Genomic DNA, 14,869 nt, shown 5'->3' with positions numbered 1-14,869 from the left:
ATTATTCACGCACATCCTCTCTCAATCTCCCTCTTAATTTTCCTCCCACTCTCTTCCTCACTCACTATCTCTCCCACAGAATAAGATAAAGTGGGTGTGAGAGAGAATGAGAGAATGAGAGAGTGAGAAAGAGTAATAGAATGAGAGAGAGTGAGTGAGAACTCTATCTCTAACTCTCTATCTCCATCTCTAACTTTCTATCTCCATCTCTAACTCTCTATCTCCATCTCTAACTCTCTGTCTCTATCTCTAACTCTCTATCTCTAACTCTCTAATTCTCTATCTCTAACTATCTATCTCTAATTCTCTATCTCTAACTCTTTATCTCTAACTCTCTATCTCTAACTCTTTATCTCTAACTCTTTATCTCTAACTCTCTATCTCTAACACTCTTTCTCTATCTCTAACTCTCTATCTCTATCTCTAACTCTCTATCTCGCTCTATAACTCTCTATCTCTATCTCTAACTCGCTATCTCTATCTCTAATTCCCTATCTCTAACTCTCTATCTCTATCTCTAACTCTCTATCACAATTTCTATCTCTAACTCTCTATCTCTAACTCTCTATCTCTATCTCTAACACTCTTTCTCTATCTCTAACTCTCTATATCTATCTCTATCTATAACTCTCTATCTCTATCTCTAACTCTCTATCTCTAACTCTCTATCTCTATCTCTATCTCTAATTCTCTATCTCTATCTCTAACTCTCTATCATATCTCTAACTCTCTACCATATCTCTTACTCCTTTTCTCTATCCCTATCTATCTATCTCTATCTCTATCTCTAACTCTCTATCTCTATCTCTAACTCTCTATCTCTAACTCTCTATCTCTATCTCTAATTCTCTATCTCTATCTCTAACTCTCTATCATATCTCTAACTCTCTACCATATCTCTAACTCCTTTTCTCTATCCCTATCTATCTATCTCTATCTCTATCTATAACTCTCTATCTCTATCTCTAACTCTCTATCTCTATCTCTATCTCTAATTCTCTATCTCTATCTCTAACTCTCTATCATATCTCTAACTCTCTACCATATCTCTAACTCTCTATCTCTATCCCTATCTCTCTATCTCTATTTATCTATCTCTATCTCTAACTCTCTATCTCTATCTCTAACTCTCTATCTCTATATCTAACTCTCTATCTCTATCTCTAACTCTCTATCTCTATCTCTAATTCGCTATCTCTATCTCTAACTCTCAGAGTTCTCACTTTCACACTTCCTCTCTCATATTCTCTCTCATTCTCACACTTCTACTTTTCTACATTCTCTCACTCTCACACTCCCTCACTGTCCCTCTAATACTCTCTCTTTCTCATTGTGTCTCTCTCACTCTCACACTCCCTCACTGTCACTCTAATACTCTCCCTTTCTCATTGTGTCACACACTCTTTCCCACTCTCTTTTTGCCACTACTTTGCTCTCTTTTTCACACTCGTTATTTTATTTTCTCTCACCAGATAGCTCATGAGAGTAAGAGGCAATCAAAAAGAGAATGAGAAAGGCTTGCTTGCATTTTACCTTTGCCGAACTGTCTCTGATTCTTTTCCATTTTTCCTATTTTTTGTTAGCTTTTTCTCCCCGTCTGCTGCTCACTGTTTTCAAAATCCGAAAACTTTATTTTCTTTTTATCTTCTCTTCAACTTTTCTATCATTTTCAAACTTAATTTTTTTCACACTTTTTCAGTAACATTTTATCTCTAGCTTCCAATTCCTCTCAAAAAGTATTCCACTTTTTCAATTACTCACTCGATTTAAATGTTTCATTCTTCTTTCAAAAGCTTTTTTTGTTCTTACTCCAAAATGAACAAATATATATAAGGAAACATTATAAATTTATGCCTAAGCATGATCATCTTGTAACAAGACTTGAAGGTTCAAGAAAAACCAATAAATCCAGTGGTTCATTAGAGTAAAAATTCCAAAATGGATCGAAAAGTCAACATTGATATGTATTTGCGATGGAAAAGACGTAAATCGTTACTCTCTAATCCTTGGAAATAATAAAAGCCATTTTAAATTTTCGACACACTCACCCTAGGCTTTATTTAATCATACCCCATGCGTTCTAAATCAATAACAACCCAAAAATTGCTGAAAATGGCAATATGTTTTTAAAACGGCCTATTTTAATTCAAATAAAATGGGCTTGTGATACAGCTCAGTTGGCAAGTCAGTTGCCTCCTGAGCCGATGTCTGCGAGTTCGAGCCCAAGACTGAAAATCGAACACAATACCGCATATTTTTTTCAATATCTATCAGCCAACTGCAAATGTTATTTTTTTAAATTTTGATGAAAAAGATTTTTCAATTGAGGAAATCAAAAAAGATTTTTTTAAAATCCTTTTATATCGGCATGTTTACGATTTCTCTGAAAGAAGACAGATAGGCTGTAAAAGATTAAATAAAATTTTAGTAGAGTATTAATATTTCAAACCATTAACAAGGTATTTTGGAAACATCTTCCTATTCTGAAAAAAAAAACAAAATCGTTGACTCAAAAACAAAAGGTCGTATGTTTATATTTCACATGAGTGTTAAATATCATGCTAAGTTATTTTACAAAACCACATCTTCAATTAGGAGGAGAAAAGAATTGTATATTTCTGGAATATTGTGACTCTTAAGTCTAAAATTAATTTTTATACAAAAAATTGCATTTCAAGAGCGTTTTAGGGCATTTAATTCCATCTAATGATTTTATTGAATAAATTTAAAATATTATGGCAAGAACAATTCGATTCAGTTTGCATGGATGTTCCTTAAAAACAAAAGACTTCACGCAACCTCACTGGACTTTAAAATAACTTTGAATTTTCTCCTCTACACACTTGAAGGTGCGCTTTTCACTCCTATAATCGTTTCATAAGCCATTTTAAAAACCTTGCACATTTTTAAACTTTTTAACACGTTATTTTTCCTGTTTTTGCTCATCTGGTGGCTCCTTTTTACCAAAAAATTCTACATTTACCAAATATTCTATATTTTTTTCCTTGAAACCAATTTTAGCGCTAAAGACAGATTAAAGAAACTGAAAATCGCTGAAAAGAATCAAATGAAAGTAAAGGATCCACGTTAAAAATGACACTTTTACCCTACCCTTTGGTTGGTTTCTGCTGCTGACCATTTACAGTTAAATGCCGATTTTTCAATGCATTTGTAAAAAGTCGATTGAAATGAATACCAAATTTCTACCGACTCTCGGTTAAGTTCTACCACACTAAGCAATACGATGATCGTTGAAAGTTTTCCGAGAGTAATCATCGAAAGGAAAGTTCTAAAAAAATTATATCCCGACTGCGAATGAACGGGATGGAGACATGAATAGGTTATTACTCTGCCTTTTAAAAGGCGTTGTTTAACTAGATCACTTTTTACTCTATGGACCACTTTTTTTGTTTATTGTTGATCAAAGATGTGGATGATGTTTCAAGAGAAATTTGTGAGAAAGTCACGAGAAACATTTATTTATTGAGAGTTTTTTGTTCTTTCTCATGTAGAAGACGTATTGTGTTACAGATGCAGATATTATTTTATTAATCATATTTGCTCCCTCACATTGGAACTCATTCTGCAAAATTGAGATGAAGATTAAACACATTAATGGCTAACAGACGCCTAAAACGACCGATCCCGGATAACAACAGCTCTGTAATTCGAACCTCTGACTTTAAAGTCGATCTTAAGTCACGGATCCTGGACAAGTGCGTTTTGATTCGAAATATAAATTGCTTCTGATTGAGCGAGTAGAGAGTAAAAAATCCCCCACAACAACTGAAAAAAAGTAATGTTGATCGATTTCAGCAAAGGTACAACGGGCTAAACATTTTAATTAATCCTTTATTTATGTTTATTTTCCTTCTCATGTTGGTCCGCCTTTTGCCACCCAAGCGGGTTTGATTTTGTCATTTTCTTTCTTTGCCTTGTTAATAATCGCACCAAGAAAAGACCATAATACGTACAAAGCAACTTACAGCTACATTTTTATACCGAGACGATGGTACAACCACGCTTCGGAACGCTAAATTACAACAGGTAGCTGAAGAAGATCGCTCGCATTCGAAGCCACTTGGCAATAAATTTATTTATCATTTCGCCACCACGTTTTCCGGAGCCGTTGTGGTCCGAAAAGCTTTAGGAGTCCCTTGAACATGGTCGGGTATGCATCAGCACCCGAGGCGTACCTACTTGCGTATAACGACGAGGATGCACCAGGATTGTGGCTGGCTTTAAGCATTGGTGCGAAGATCCTGGGAGAATAGGAGAAGCTGGTCACCGCAAACATTACACAATCAAACCAATCAAAACATTCGCTTAACGGCAGCAAGATTTACGCCTCAGCTTTGTGAGGCGCTCTCGGTGCGCATGCAATGCGAAACCAACAAGATAAATAGGTGTTGATTTTTGTTCAATTGCACTGGCAATTGTAAGAGAGCTCTGGCGGCTTGGCTGCATCGGCAGAACTTGAACAGGATTGAGATTAATGAATTGTGGGCTTCTGCCGCAGCCCCTTAATCGAAGGAAGGCGCATGGTTGCCGGGAAACTGAGTAGTAAGTTCAAAGCATTGCCCATAAATTATGAGTTAAGGAGCACGCGCGCGCGCCCCCTGTTCAGAAGTTTCATGATATCTGGGCCAGGTGTGGTGATACGACACATTGGCGCGGCGGGATATCGATAACAAAAACACAAAACCGCGGAACATCAAAGGGAAGAAGAAAGGCTCTTTGACGCCGGAGATGGTTTGATTAATTGGGATCAGCTTGATCTATCGGGGACGAATGGCAGCAAAGCTAATTGGTGTTGTGGTTTGTCACTTAAAGATTTGATCGGTTCGAGAAAGACTATTCTACAATTTAATCCTGTTTTAGATGGGTAAACATTAAAGAGTCGACTCAAATGAATTTTAAATTTTTCAAACCGTAAGTTAAAAAAAGATTGGTGTGAACTCCTAATCCTGGAGTAAATGCCTTTCTACAGGGCATAACAAAAGTGGCCATCTGTGAAAGACACTCATCAATTGATCGATTATTTATCAAATTGAACAAATTTAACAGGAGTGTTGAAACGGAAAACACGGCTGTCTAAAAACTGATTCAACAAATTCACAGTCGCCAAACTTACGTCACCAGACAAAAGATCTACAGGCATAAAAATACATTTAAAAAAAATTACAGTACCAAACAAATCAAGGCAACTGAAATTTATGTTGACTTCCTGAAACTTCTTCCTATAGAAGGATCCCGGTTTCGATTAATAAAAAAAAAACATCTGCCATGTTTAACCAGCCATGAGCTACTCAAAACACCATAAAACTAATCCGCAACGCCCATCTCCGTTACCGGGCCATAACTCTTCGCACGGCTCCGCTTATCGGCGAAATTCTCGCGCCCTAGTCGCCATAATTCATGTTTGATTTATGTTAGAACCCGGGCCAGAATAAATCATGACGCTCTGCCAGGATCAGCTGTTGCTACAAATCGGTCGATGCCTAGTTTCTGACCTTATGAGCCCTGCCCGAAACTTCATGGCCCACCGATGATAAGCGCCAGAAGTTACTGTTGATTAAACACAACACACCGAAGCTGCCAAGCCAAGGAACTATGCTTTCGAAAAAAAAAAGCTTCCCGCTAGAACAAATCGATTGATCTTGTTTCAAGCTTGCTTCCTGCACCTCAGCCATTGGGAATGAAAGTACCGAGGCAACTCTGGCGATCGACTAGTCTCACTAGGCCGAGATTTATGGGATTTTTTCCCCTTAACCAAGACCCGCTCCTGGTCCCTCAAACATTAGCCAGGAACGCTAAAGCATCCCGCTAACGAGTTGATTTACAACCTGTTAATTCTAGCACTTTATCCCGTCGATCGACTTTCGGCCTTACCGATATACAATGCTTCAAATCGTTTTTGCTATACCTTTTGTAGTTTTCAGGCCCCTTTTTTATCTAGCCATCCATCCTCGCGTGCCGTCAGCCTCTAATATCTCCGGTACCGAACACTGTGTTTAGGTTAATTTACTCACCCACTTTTTTCGTTGTTGGTCTGCTCGTTACAGATTTATCACCAGCTCATCGATTCCGCCCTAGAAACTTCTTGCCCCGCAGCGCGAGAAGACCACGACCAGATCGATCGATCCAGAATAAACAAACAACAATCAGGTAAGTCGGATCCCAGTGCTCGAAAATAGCTAGGAGCGAAAAGTGCCCCCTTCCCATTTCTCGCGCCCGAAGGTGTTGTTTTTCATTCTTCGCTTTGAGCTTGAAGCTCGTTATCATGTTCACCTTTGAACTGGCCCCGGATGACCAGCTCAACGATCGCTTTTAGAGTTTTTTCTTAGGAAATCTAACGTGCCATATAAAACGAAAAAAAAACCTTAAAATTGTTTAAGTCCACATTTTTGACGGTCGCCATGTAATGCGAATTTTTTAGTGCAAAAATATGAAGCTTCCAGGAAAAATAAAATTGTCTTTTAAAATATTTCCATAAACATCATTCCGATATTCAAGAATGTACCAATCATTCGTTAATATTTGTGAGTGTTAGTTGCTGATAAAAGCTTGTCTAGCCATCCGAAACTATCAGGAATGATAATGACCAGCTGAACAACCGGTTCAAGAAACACAATTGTGCCGGATAAGTCAATAACTGTCCGCCAACTGCAATGTGATATAAAGTCGCTAATGCCATCAGGATGGTAAATAACTTCGAAACAAGAACAAAATCCAGAGCCGAAATAAAAAAACACTTTACTATTTTAAATATTTTTTTAACTTATTTCTGGATATTCTCGTGAATCCAAAGGTAGCAATAAAATTGTCATATTTCGAGAAAAAAATAAACTGGATTTTTTCACAAATCATGGAGTTTATTAAAAAAAAGTGTGAAAAACATATTTCAAGACAAAAGGATTTCCAATAAGTATGACAAAACAATTGAATGGATGTACTGTAATTTCTTACCTTTTATTTGATTTGTACACCCATAAGGAGGTTGCAAAAATCCAATGTCCAAAGATCAAAAAAACAGCATTTACCTACCCAAGTGGAGGCAATATACATCCATATTTTTTAATTTCTTGCTATTGTACAAATTAGGCGATATTCAACACATTTTTCGCACATCCAGAAAGAATGCGAGAGAGCTAAAGTTTTGCTCTCAATACATGTAAACCGTTGTCAGCGACAATATTTCTTGCTTCTCTCATTGGACATTTTTTCCAAATGAACCATCTAATTTTTGGCAATCTGATTGCACTGCTTATCGCACATAGAACAACAAGATTGTTCTCTTACTTGAATCCCGCACGGAAGAGCAAAGTTGCAAACATGGCGGACTTTTTATCATATCCGATTTATACCGACTTTAAGTAAATATTTATACGATCGTTTACTTATTTGGTAGGAATTGTGATTTGCATTAACATTGTTAACGACTTCAACGAGCATTTTTGTTTTTTAAAGACATACACCGTCTTAGCCGACTTAGGCTTTACAGGCTGAATAAATAACGTGGACAACTTAAGATTAACATTTAACACCCAGTACCGAGATAGGAATCGAACCCATGCCATCAGTGGACCTGCGATTACCGTCTTACCATGCTAACCACTAGACCACCGAGACGTACATTTCTAATGCGATTTTATGTTTGCTGGGACGATGCTACATTCAAACGAACCAAGAAAAACATTTTATTAGATTTTCGTCCTATTGGATTATTCATCTCACAAAAAAATAAAGTGAGAATCGAACTCACTGAAACATCTCATCTCTGCTTGCCAGTCTGATATCTTACCCAGTGCTTCATCTGAGTTGGTTAGCAAACGGAAGATTATTGTCATAGACCTTCTGTCATCGCCGATTATATTTGCCAAAAAACAAACTTTAATGGTCGTCTGTTGTTTGGCCGGTGTTTTTGTTTCATCCTCCTTTGTCTTTGATGGGAAAGGGATAAAAAAGGGAGGGGAATTGGGTGGGAATGGGAGACTAGAAACTTTTTTCTATTGCCGGCCGGTTTTTTTGGCTGATGGTTTTTGGAGTCGGTTGAAAACAAAGAATTTTTTATTTTCTAATTTCGGTTTACATATATACAAACACAGCGTCTGGTACATCATCAGACAATATTCTTGCTCGCTGATTTTTTTCATCCTACTTTGTCTTGTGATAGGATGTGGGATATGTTTTATTTGGGTTCTTTCAGACATATGCAATGCGGTTGTGCTGGGAGAACAATGCCAGTTCTTTGAAAGCTGGTTAAGGCCGGTCCGGCATAGAATCTTATACCGATATTTCCACCTCCAAGCAAGTTCATTATTGGAGTAGAGTCTGATTTGTAGTTGTACTTAGCTACAAAAATTTTAAACCTCACCAAAAAGAATTGCTTTAAATATAGATTTTCTGAATAGTAAACACTACTGAAAATAAAAAAATGAGTTGAATTTTTTTTGAAAATTTTTTGCCTCGGCAAGCAATTTTAAAAAATGACCTGGCACCACCATTTAAGTCTTGAAATTTATGTATGACTATAGAGCATTTATTTGGCGTTTGAGAGGTTAAAGCGGTTATCGGCAAAGCATTGAGTGCCATAAACATAGCAAAACACACGAAGAGTTAACTTATCAGCTACCGAAATGACATTTGTGTTAGATGTAAACAACCTTGATAGCTGGTCAAACCGAGTAGAACCGAGGGGTCAACTGAAAAAACAGCTTCCTTTGAAAATGTTTGAATCTGGTGCATATAAATTTCTCGTAACGTTAGTTTAATTTTTGCAACTGACAGAAACTTCAATGTAGATCATTTCATCAGAACATTTCAGGACTCTAAAACAATAATTATCATGGTATCATATTTGATCATCATATTTATAAAAATTGGACGAATAATCTGTCAGTGTTGCTAGTTTCTTTTCATGAAAAAAGAATGCTCTGTTAAGGATAAGGTTGCCAGATTGCCAGATTCAATCCGGGTTTGCCCGGATATTTAATACTAAATTTGGGAACAGTTCGTGTCGGTTGCCCGTATTTCATTGAAAAAGTCAGTTTTTTTCCAGATTTATTCAAACAAAATCAAACAAAAAAAAAACAATCAATGTTTAAAACAAAGAAATTATGCCTCAAAAACGAAATTTTTTGAACCAGTTTTGTTAAAAAAAATATGAATGATTTTTGGAAAGCCTAAAATAAGGAGTGTATTCGAAAAAAATGCAACACTTTGTTATGTGAATAACTTTTATATGTATGATGGAAATTGATGAAATTTTCAGAGAAGCTACCTGGTGATGTGATGTTTACATGTGTAGATTTTGGTGATGTTCTATCAAGTGGTTTTTGAGATAGCGTCCAGTGAAAAAGTTTCTCGACTTTAACTTTTGGGTAACATGTGCGCTATTTATAAAACTTACTATGAACCACCCTTTTTCAAATCAAGGCTATATTTTTTCGGAACAAAATCATCTTATTTAAATTATTATGTTATGCTCCACCATAGTTTTTGTGCAATGGCACGATTCCAGATCCAAATAAAATAGAGAATAAACTTAGTTGGACCTATTGAAGTGCTTTGCAGGGAAAATGGTTGCATTTGAAGGCAGTCTCCTTTGTATATTTAGCCATTTCTCGTACCCATCGTTATGAAACACTGCATGATTTGCAATTTCCAAAGATTGTTAGCCTCCTGAAGTTCTAGACATCAAACTAAAAAAAATCTCTTTGTTTATCTGCAAAAAATACAGGCGAGACTTGTCAACGGAAAGTTTATTGCTGGAAACTTGCCAAGTGACCGCTAAAGAGTTCGTTTTGGTGCCCATTACGATTTTTTTTTTCAAAATATCTCTACAGATCTATAGCAGTCCAAATATTTCGCGCACGATTTGACCGCCGTTTTTTTGTTTATTATTTAATTTCTAACATTTCTACCTTGAAGAAATTAAGTCATGTCTCTTTATTTGTCAGCTACATGAACCAGTCTGAAAATATTATTTTTGATAATTTCCTCTATTGATATTTTCGGATTGCGCTCTATCCATAATTTTATGGAATCAATCATCTTTACTTTATTTCAAGCATCAGCTCACTTTTGGATCCTCTAAGACTTCTTTAACGATTTACCATGTGAGCTTTGGTCGACTAGTTGATTTTCAGCTGTTTTTGAGTCTTCTGGGACTTTCCTGGATTTTTTTTGATCCAGCCCAAAATATTTTGTCAATGAACTTCAGTTTTGGATGCTATCTCAAAAACTCTTTCACAGAACATCATATAAATTTGCACATGTAAACATCACACCACCAGGTAGCTTCGCTGAAAATTTCATCAATTTCCAGCCATGCATTCAAAAGTTATTCCCAAATAAAGTGTTGCATTTTTTTTTCGAATACACTCCTTAAAATTTATAATCTGTCAATAAGTTTTGATGAAACCACCTTCTAAAAATAAATGAATTTTTTAAAAACAATTTTAATTATTTAGTGAAACTTCAGCTTTAAATTTGATTTACAAGATCGGAAATTATCACTGATTTTTGAAAGTTTCATGAGTTCTTTAATTATGCCATAATGTATGTTTTGTTGGTATGGATTCTTCTCCCTCTTTCTCTTTCAAAGTGAGGAGGGCTCACGAACTTTCATGAATACATGGTTATTATCTAAATAACGTCAAATACCACATTTGTTTGATAAGTTTTCGAGTTATGTCAAATAAAATATAAAAAAATGACTGTTTTCCAACTATGCTCTGAAAAAAAGGAAGGGTCCAAAATTATTCGTAAGCAAACGACTTGTTTTATGAAAAACTAGCTGACCCGGCAAACTTCGTTAAGCCTTTGAATTTCGCAAAAATAATGAACATGTAAATAAGCAGAAAATAGGTAAATAATTATTTACGCTCATGAAACTGGATTGTTACCTTCAAATGGAGTGAATCGACACAGTTTTTTGACTATTCTCGTAATACTTCTGTCATAGTATGGTAGTGCCTACCTCCAGGGGCAAAAATTTTCGAAGAAGATTGACTTCCAACAAAACTGGAAAGCGAATATCTTCTGGGATAAAGTTAAAAATCTATTTTCTTCCGTTTTACATTTTTTTCATTTACAGAGGATCCTTGACACCATTATGTTCAATTTCTATTAACCCCAAGATAAGTGCCAAAAAGTGTTTTGTTGAAATATGTCGTCATTTTAAGCAGTTTTGATCAACTGTCTTTCCTTTTTCGCCAAAACCATATTTGAAATTTTCTTTATCGTAAAGGATAATAGAATAAATTTGTAGAAATGGCACAACACTTTTCATGGTATGAAATTTCGCGATTTTTGTTTATGCTGCAAATATATAAATATCAACAAATTTTCATATACCATTCTGTTTTTCGTTATCTATCATGCATTTGATATGTTCTCTGTATTAGATAATCTCCTCTTAATTTTTAAAATCATCTTTTTTACATCGACTTTAACTTTATCATGTTTATCGAGAAATGGATGCTTAAGCACTGAACAAAGAAAATTAGAAATTCAATATGTGTGTATGTACATGGAATTTTTATTCACAGCAATTTCAAATCAAACGGTTATGAAATCTTTTTTTTACTTTGAGATCTTGAATTCAAATCAGCAATGAAATTCAAAAAAGTCTTTGCAAATCTAATTCAGTTTTCATTATGTCTGTTTTGGATCTTGAATCATATTTTCGTCGAGACTAAAATTTTCATTTTCCAAACTTATTGTATTTGAAGATTTCATTGAACCAGTTATCTGTTCTTGATTTCTGATACTGAGTGTTGGATCAAATTATGAATTTTATTTTTACATAGTCAACCCTATTTATATCCTTAATTTTGTTTAGTTTTTTAGCACCTTAGTATGAAAGGAAGAAGTGGATAGTATCTAACATTTCCTTGGTGATGAAATTCACATAGAATTACAAAGCTAATATCATTCTATTCTCGAACTAACTCATTACATTCTTGACGTTTACAAATACCAAGAAAATCCATTTATCGTCGTCTTGTTCTATTAATTAAAAATTAGACGTTCTCTTGGTGTTATACCATAAATATGAACAAAAGATTCTGTAATGGAATATTTCATTTTTATCTGTTCAGTTGTTTTGGATATGTCAAAACTTCCACAGTCATACGTAGAATATTATTTTTCTTGAATAATATGACAGTCTTTCATTTGACCGGAAAATAAACAAAACAAAATAACGGAGTAAATAAAAGAGATCAGAATTTTCCCACGCGTATTCTGGTCAAGCAAATTTATTCTATCTAAAAACCTAACAATATCCGGGAATTTGATTTCAAAATTGTCAATCCAGAATTCGGGCAATACCAAGCAAATTTGGGCTAAATTCCGAAACTACTCAAAAAAAATTAAATCGAAAAGCACTTTGATAATTTTTTTTCTTCGAAACACATCAGAAATTTTGAATCGTATTTTAAGCATCCAGAAACCGTGCATGATTATTATGTTAAAAGTTGCTCAAAAAATTTCGTTTTAGTACGCAAAATTAAAAAAAAATTAACCTAATAATTACTTAATAATTATCAATTACTCGGTCAAGTCCGGGTAAAACCGGACAATCCGGCTAGCTTTGGATAAATCAGCTTTAAAAGTGTTAATGTTGCCTTGATGCTGAAGCAAAAATGACACTTTTCGAAAATAGATATACTCCATGCCGGCTTATTGCCTTCTTTTTTTCACCCCATACGGAAGGTGAACAATTACAACCAAGTATCCATTTTACTGGTTCCACGTGAAAAGTACACTTGTAACGAAAATGGGCGCCAAAACTTCCTATAGAGAGACGGATGAACATCAGTAAGCCTTGATTGCTTTTGGCGCCTTCCTACTCTGGGTGATTCGAATGAAAAAAAAATGGAAATTGGGTGCCATGACTTTTATTTGATACGAATAAAAACTAAAAATTAATTTTTCAAATTCCACAAAAACATTTTCGAAATTATCTCTCCGTTGTGTTATTCTTCGCGTGAAGACGAACACAACAAAAAAAATCGCTTGCAAATCGGATGATCCAGTGAAGAGTTTTGCGTGTTCGCACATTTCTGTATGGGCTGTCTCTCTCCCTGTTTTATATATATAGATGGCCGATTTTGGATAACAAGTTCTCGATTTACGCTAAAAAAAGCTACCATCTCCTCGTTATCCTTCCCATCCTCCACTACTTGAAGAAGGTAGGCGTTTCTAATAATCATACCCATTTTTTACCCAAGCCCCCCTCAATTTTGTAGATAAGTTCTCGAGTTGAGCAAAACATTGTATAGGAGCCTCCCTCCTTGCTTCCTATCTTCCAAAGGAAGATGTGAGGGGTCTCAAATAATGATAGAAATAGTCCTCGTATTCCAATAGTTTTAATAGTTTTCCTGTTATGTAAACAAATTTTCATGAGCTTCTCTCCCTCTCCCTATTTCGCCATTGGAAGGATAAATAAATATTAACCCTTCGTTTCATAAAGTAACAAATTTGCAACAATTATTGTATGGAAAAATGGAAAAATCGTATTTTGTTTTAATTTTTTTTCTTGATGTACTCATCATTTCCAACTGTTTAAAACGATTTTTAAGGAAAAATAAAAAATCATGAAACGAAGGGTTAAAGATTCAGGGAAACAATTATCATACCCTAATGCCATGTCATCCAAAACCTGGTTCCATTTGCTTGATTTATTCCCCTTTTTTATTTACTCTTAAGAGAGTGGGAGGTGTTCCACGTAATCTTTAAAACGTTCGTAGTATCCAAATATTCTTACATGCCAAATTTGGTTCCATTTGCTCGATTAGTTTTTGAGTTATGTAAAAAATTGTAAGAGAGGCCCCCTCTCCCCTTCCTAACTCCCTACTGGAAAGGGAGAGGGATTTTAAATAATCATAGAAATATTTCTTGTATCCGAATGCCCTCCCACGCCAAATTTGGTACCATTTGCTTGATCGATTTATAAATTATGAAAACATTTGTCTTTTATTTGGAAAGTCCCATCCCTCCTTTCCGTGAGGGAGGAGTTTTAGGAACCATCCCGGCCTACACTAACCCCACCTGTCAAGTTTCACGCAGATCGGCTCAGTAGATTCCGAGTTTATAGACAGACAGACAGACAGACAGACAGACAGACAGACAGACAGACAGACAACAGAAATCCATTTGCCCCAGATGCCCGATACGTGCTGAAAAAATTCTTGCAACCTAAGTTTAAGACCTCATTAATTTTTTTTTCGCTACTCCTACTGCCTTGCCGTCTTCAGCAATGTTGTAGACAGAGAATTTTCCAGTTAGCTTTATATATTGAAATTTCATTGCTTGAGAACAAAATATTCAAGAAATACCAAAAAAAAGTGACTAGCCTTTTGGAAATTCGATAAAAGTTGCAATTCGACACACCCTTCTGTACAATATCTTATGTGGTGTGATGTTTCTTTTTGCGTGTGTCTTCCAGACTTACAGTTGATATAGTTTCCACATAAATTTTATAAAATAACTGTCCACTTTTTTTTCATTCTTTAAAAGTTCACGGTCAGACGACCTTCCTTCCAATCGCTGACGTTCTTGGTTCTCGCTTTGTCAACCTCACTTTTACTGCCCGAGGAACAATCCTTTCTCCTTGGCCGGGCGCAACAATTAAGAGAGCGAAAAAACCACAAAAATGCCGATTTTATCAACTTTTCCCTGTCCAGAAATGTAGAACTTTGTTCTCGCCAACGCTCAGTTGATGCGGACCCGGTTATTTAGAATTAAAAATAAGAATGCTTTCACCATCACCTCCCCTGCCTTCCAAGAGCACCTCGATTTCAATTTGGAACCTTCCGACAGATTACCATCTCGACGGCTCCGGGCAACCTGTTGTCGA

At 35.6% G+C, this 14,869-nt stretch overlaps 2 protein-coding genes across 4 annotated transcripts in view; one reads left to right on the top strand and one right to left on the bottom strand.

Annotated features, from left to right (window-relative positions):
• Positions 1-14,869, bottom strand: part of LOC129740318 (autophagy-related protein 16-1) — a 355,598-nt gene that overhangs the window by 188,434 nt on the left and 152,295 nt on the right. The window lies entirely within an intron of this gene.
• Positions 1-14,869, top strand: part of LOC129740317 (uncharacterized) — a 459,755-nt gene that overhangs the window by 306,133 nt on the left and 138,753 nt on the right. For all 3 annotated transcript variants that reach the window (XM_055731953.1, XM_055731954.1, XM_055731956.1), the window contains one exon: positions 6,066-6,168. The gene's annotated coding sequence lies outside the window, so the exon portion shown is untranslated. The remainder of the gene's footprint in view (positions 1-6,065; positions 6,169-14,869) is intronic.

The sequence above is a fragment of the Uranotaenia lowii genome, chromosome 1 (genome assembly GCF_029784155.1).
Source record: "Uranotaenia lowii strain MFRU-FL chromosome 1, ASM2978415v1, whole genome shotgun sequence".
Lineage (NCBI taxonomy): Eukaryota > Metazoa > Arthropoda > Insecta > Diptera > Culicidae > Uranotaenia > Uranotaenia lowii.
The sequence above is the reverse complement of the archived record's forward strand: the minus strand, read 5'-3'. Positions and strand labels throughout refer to the sequence as shown.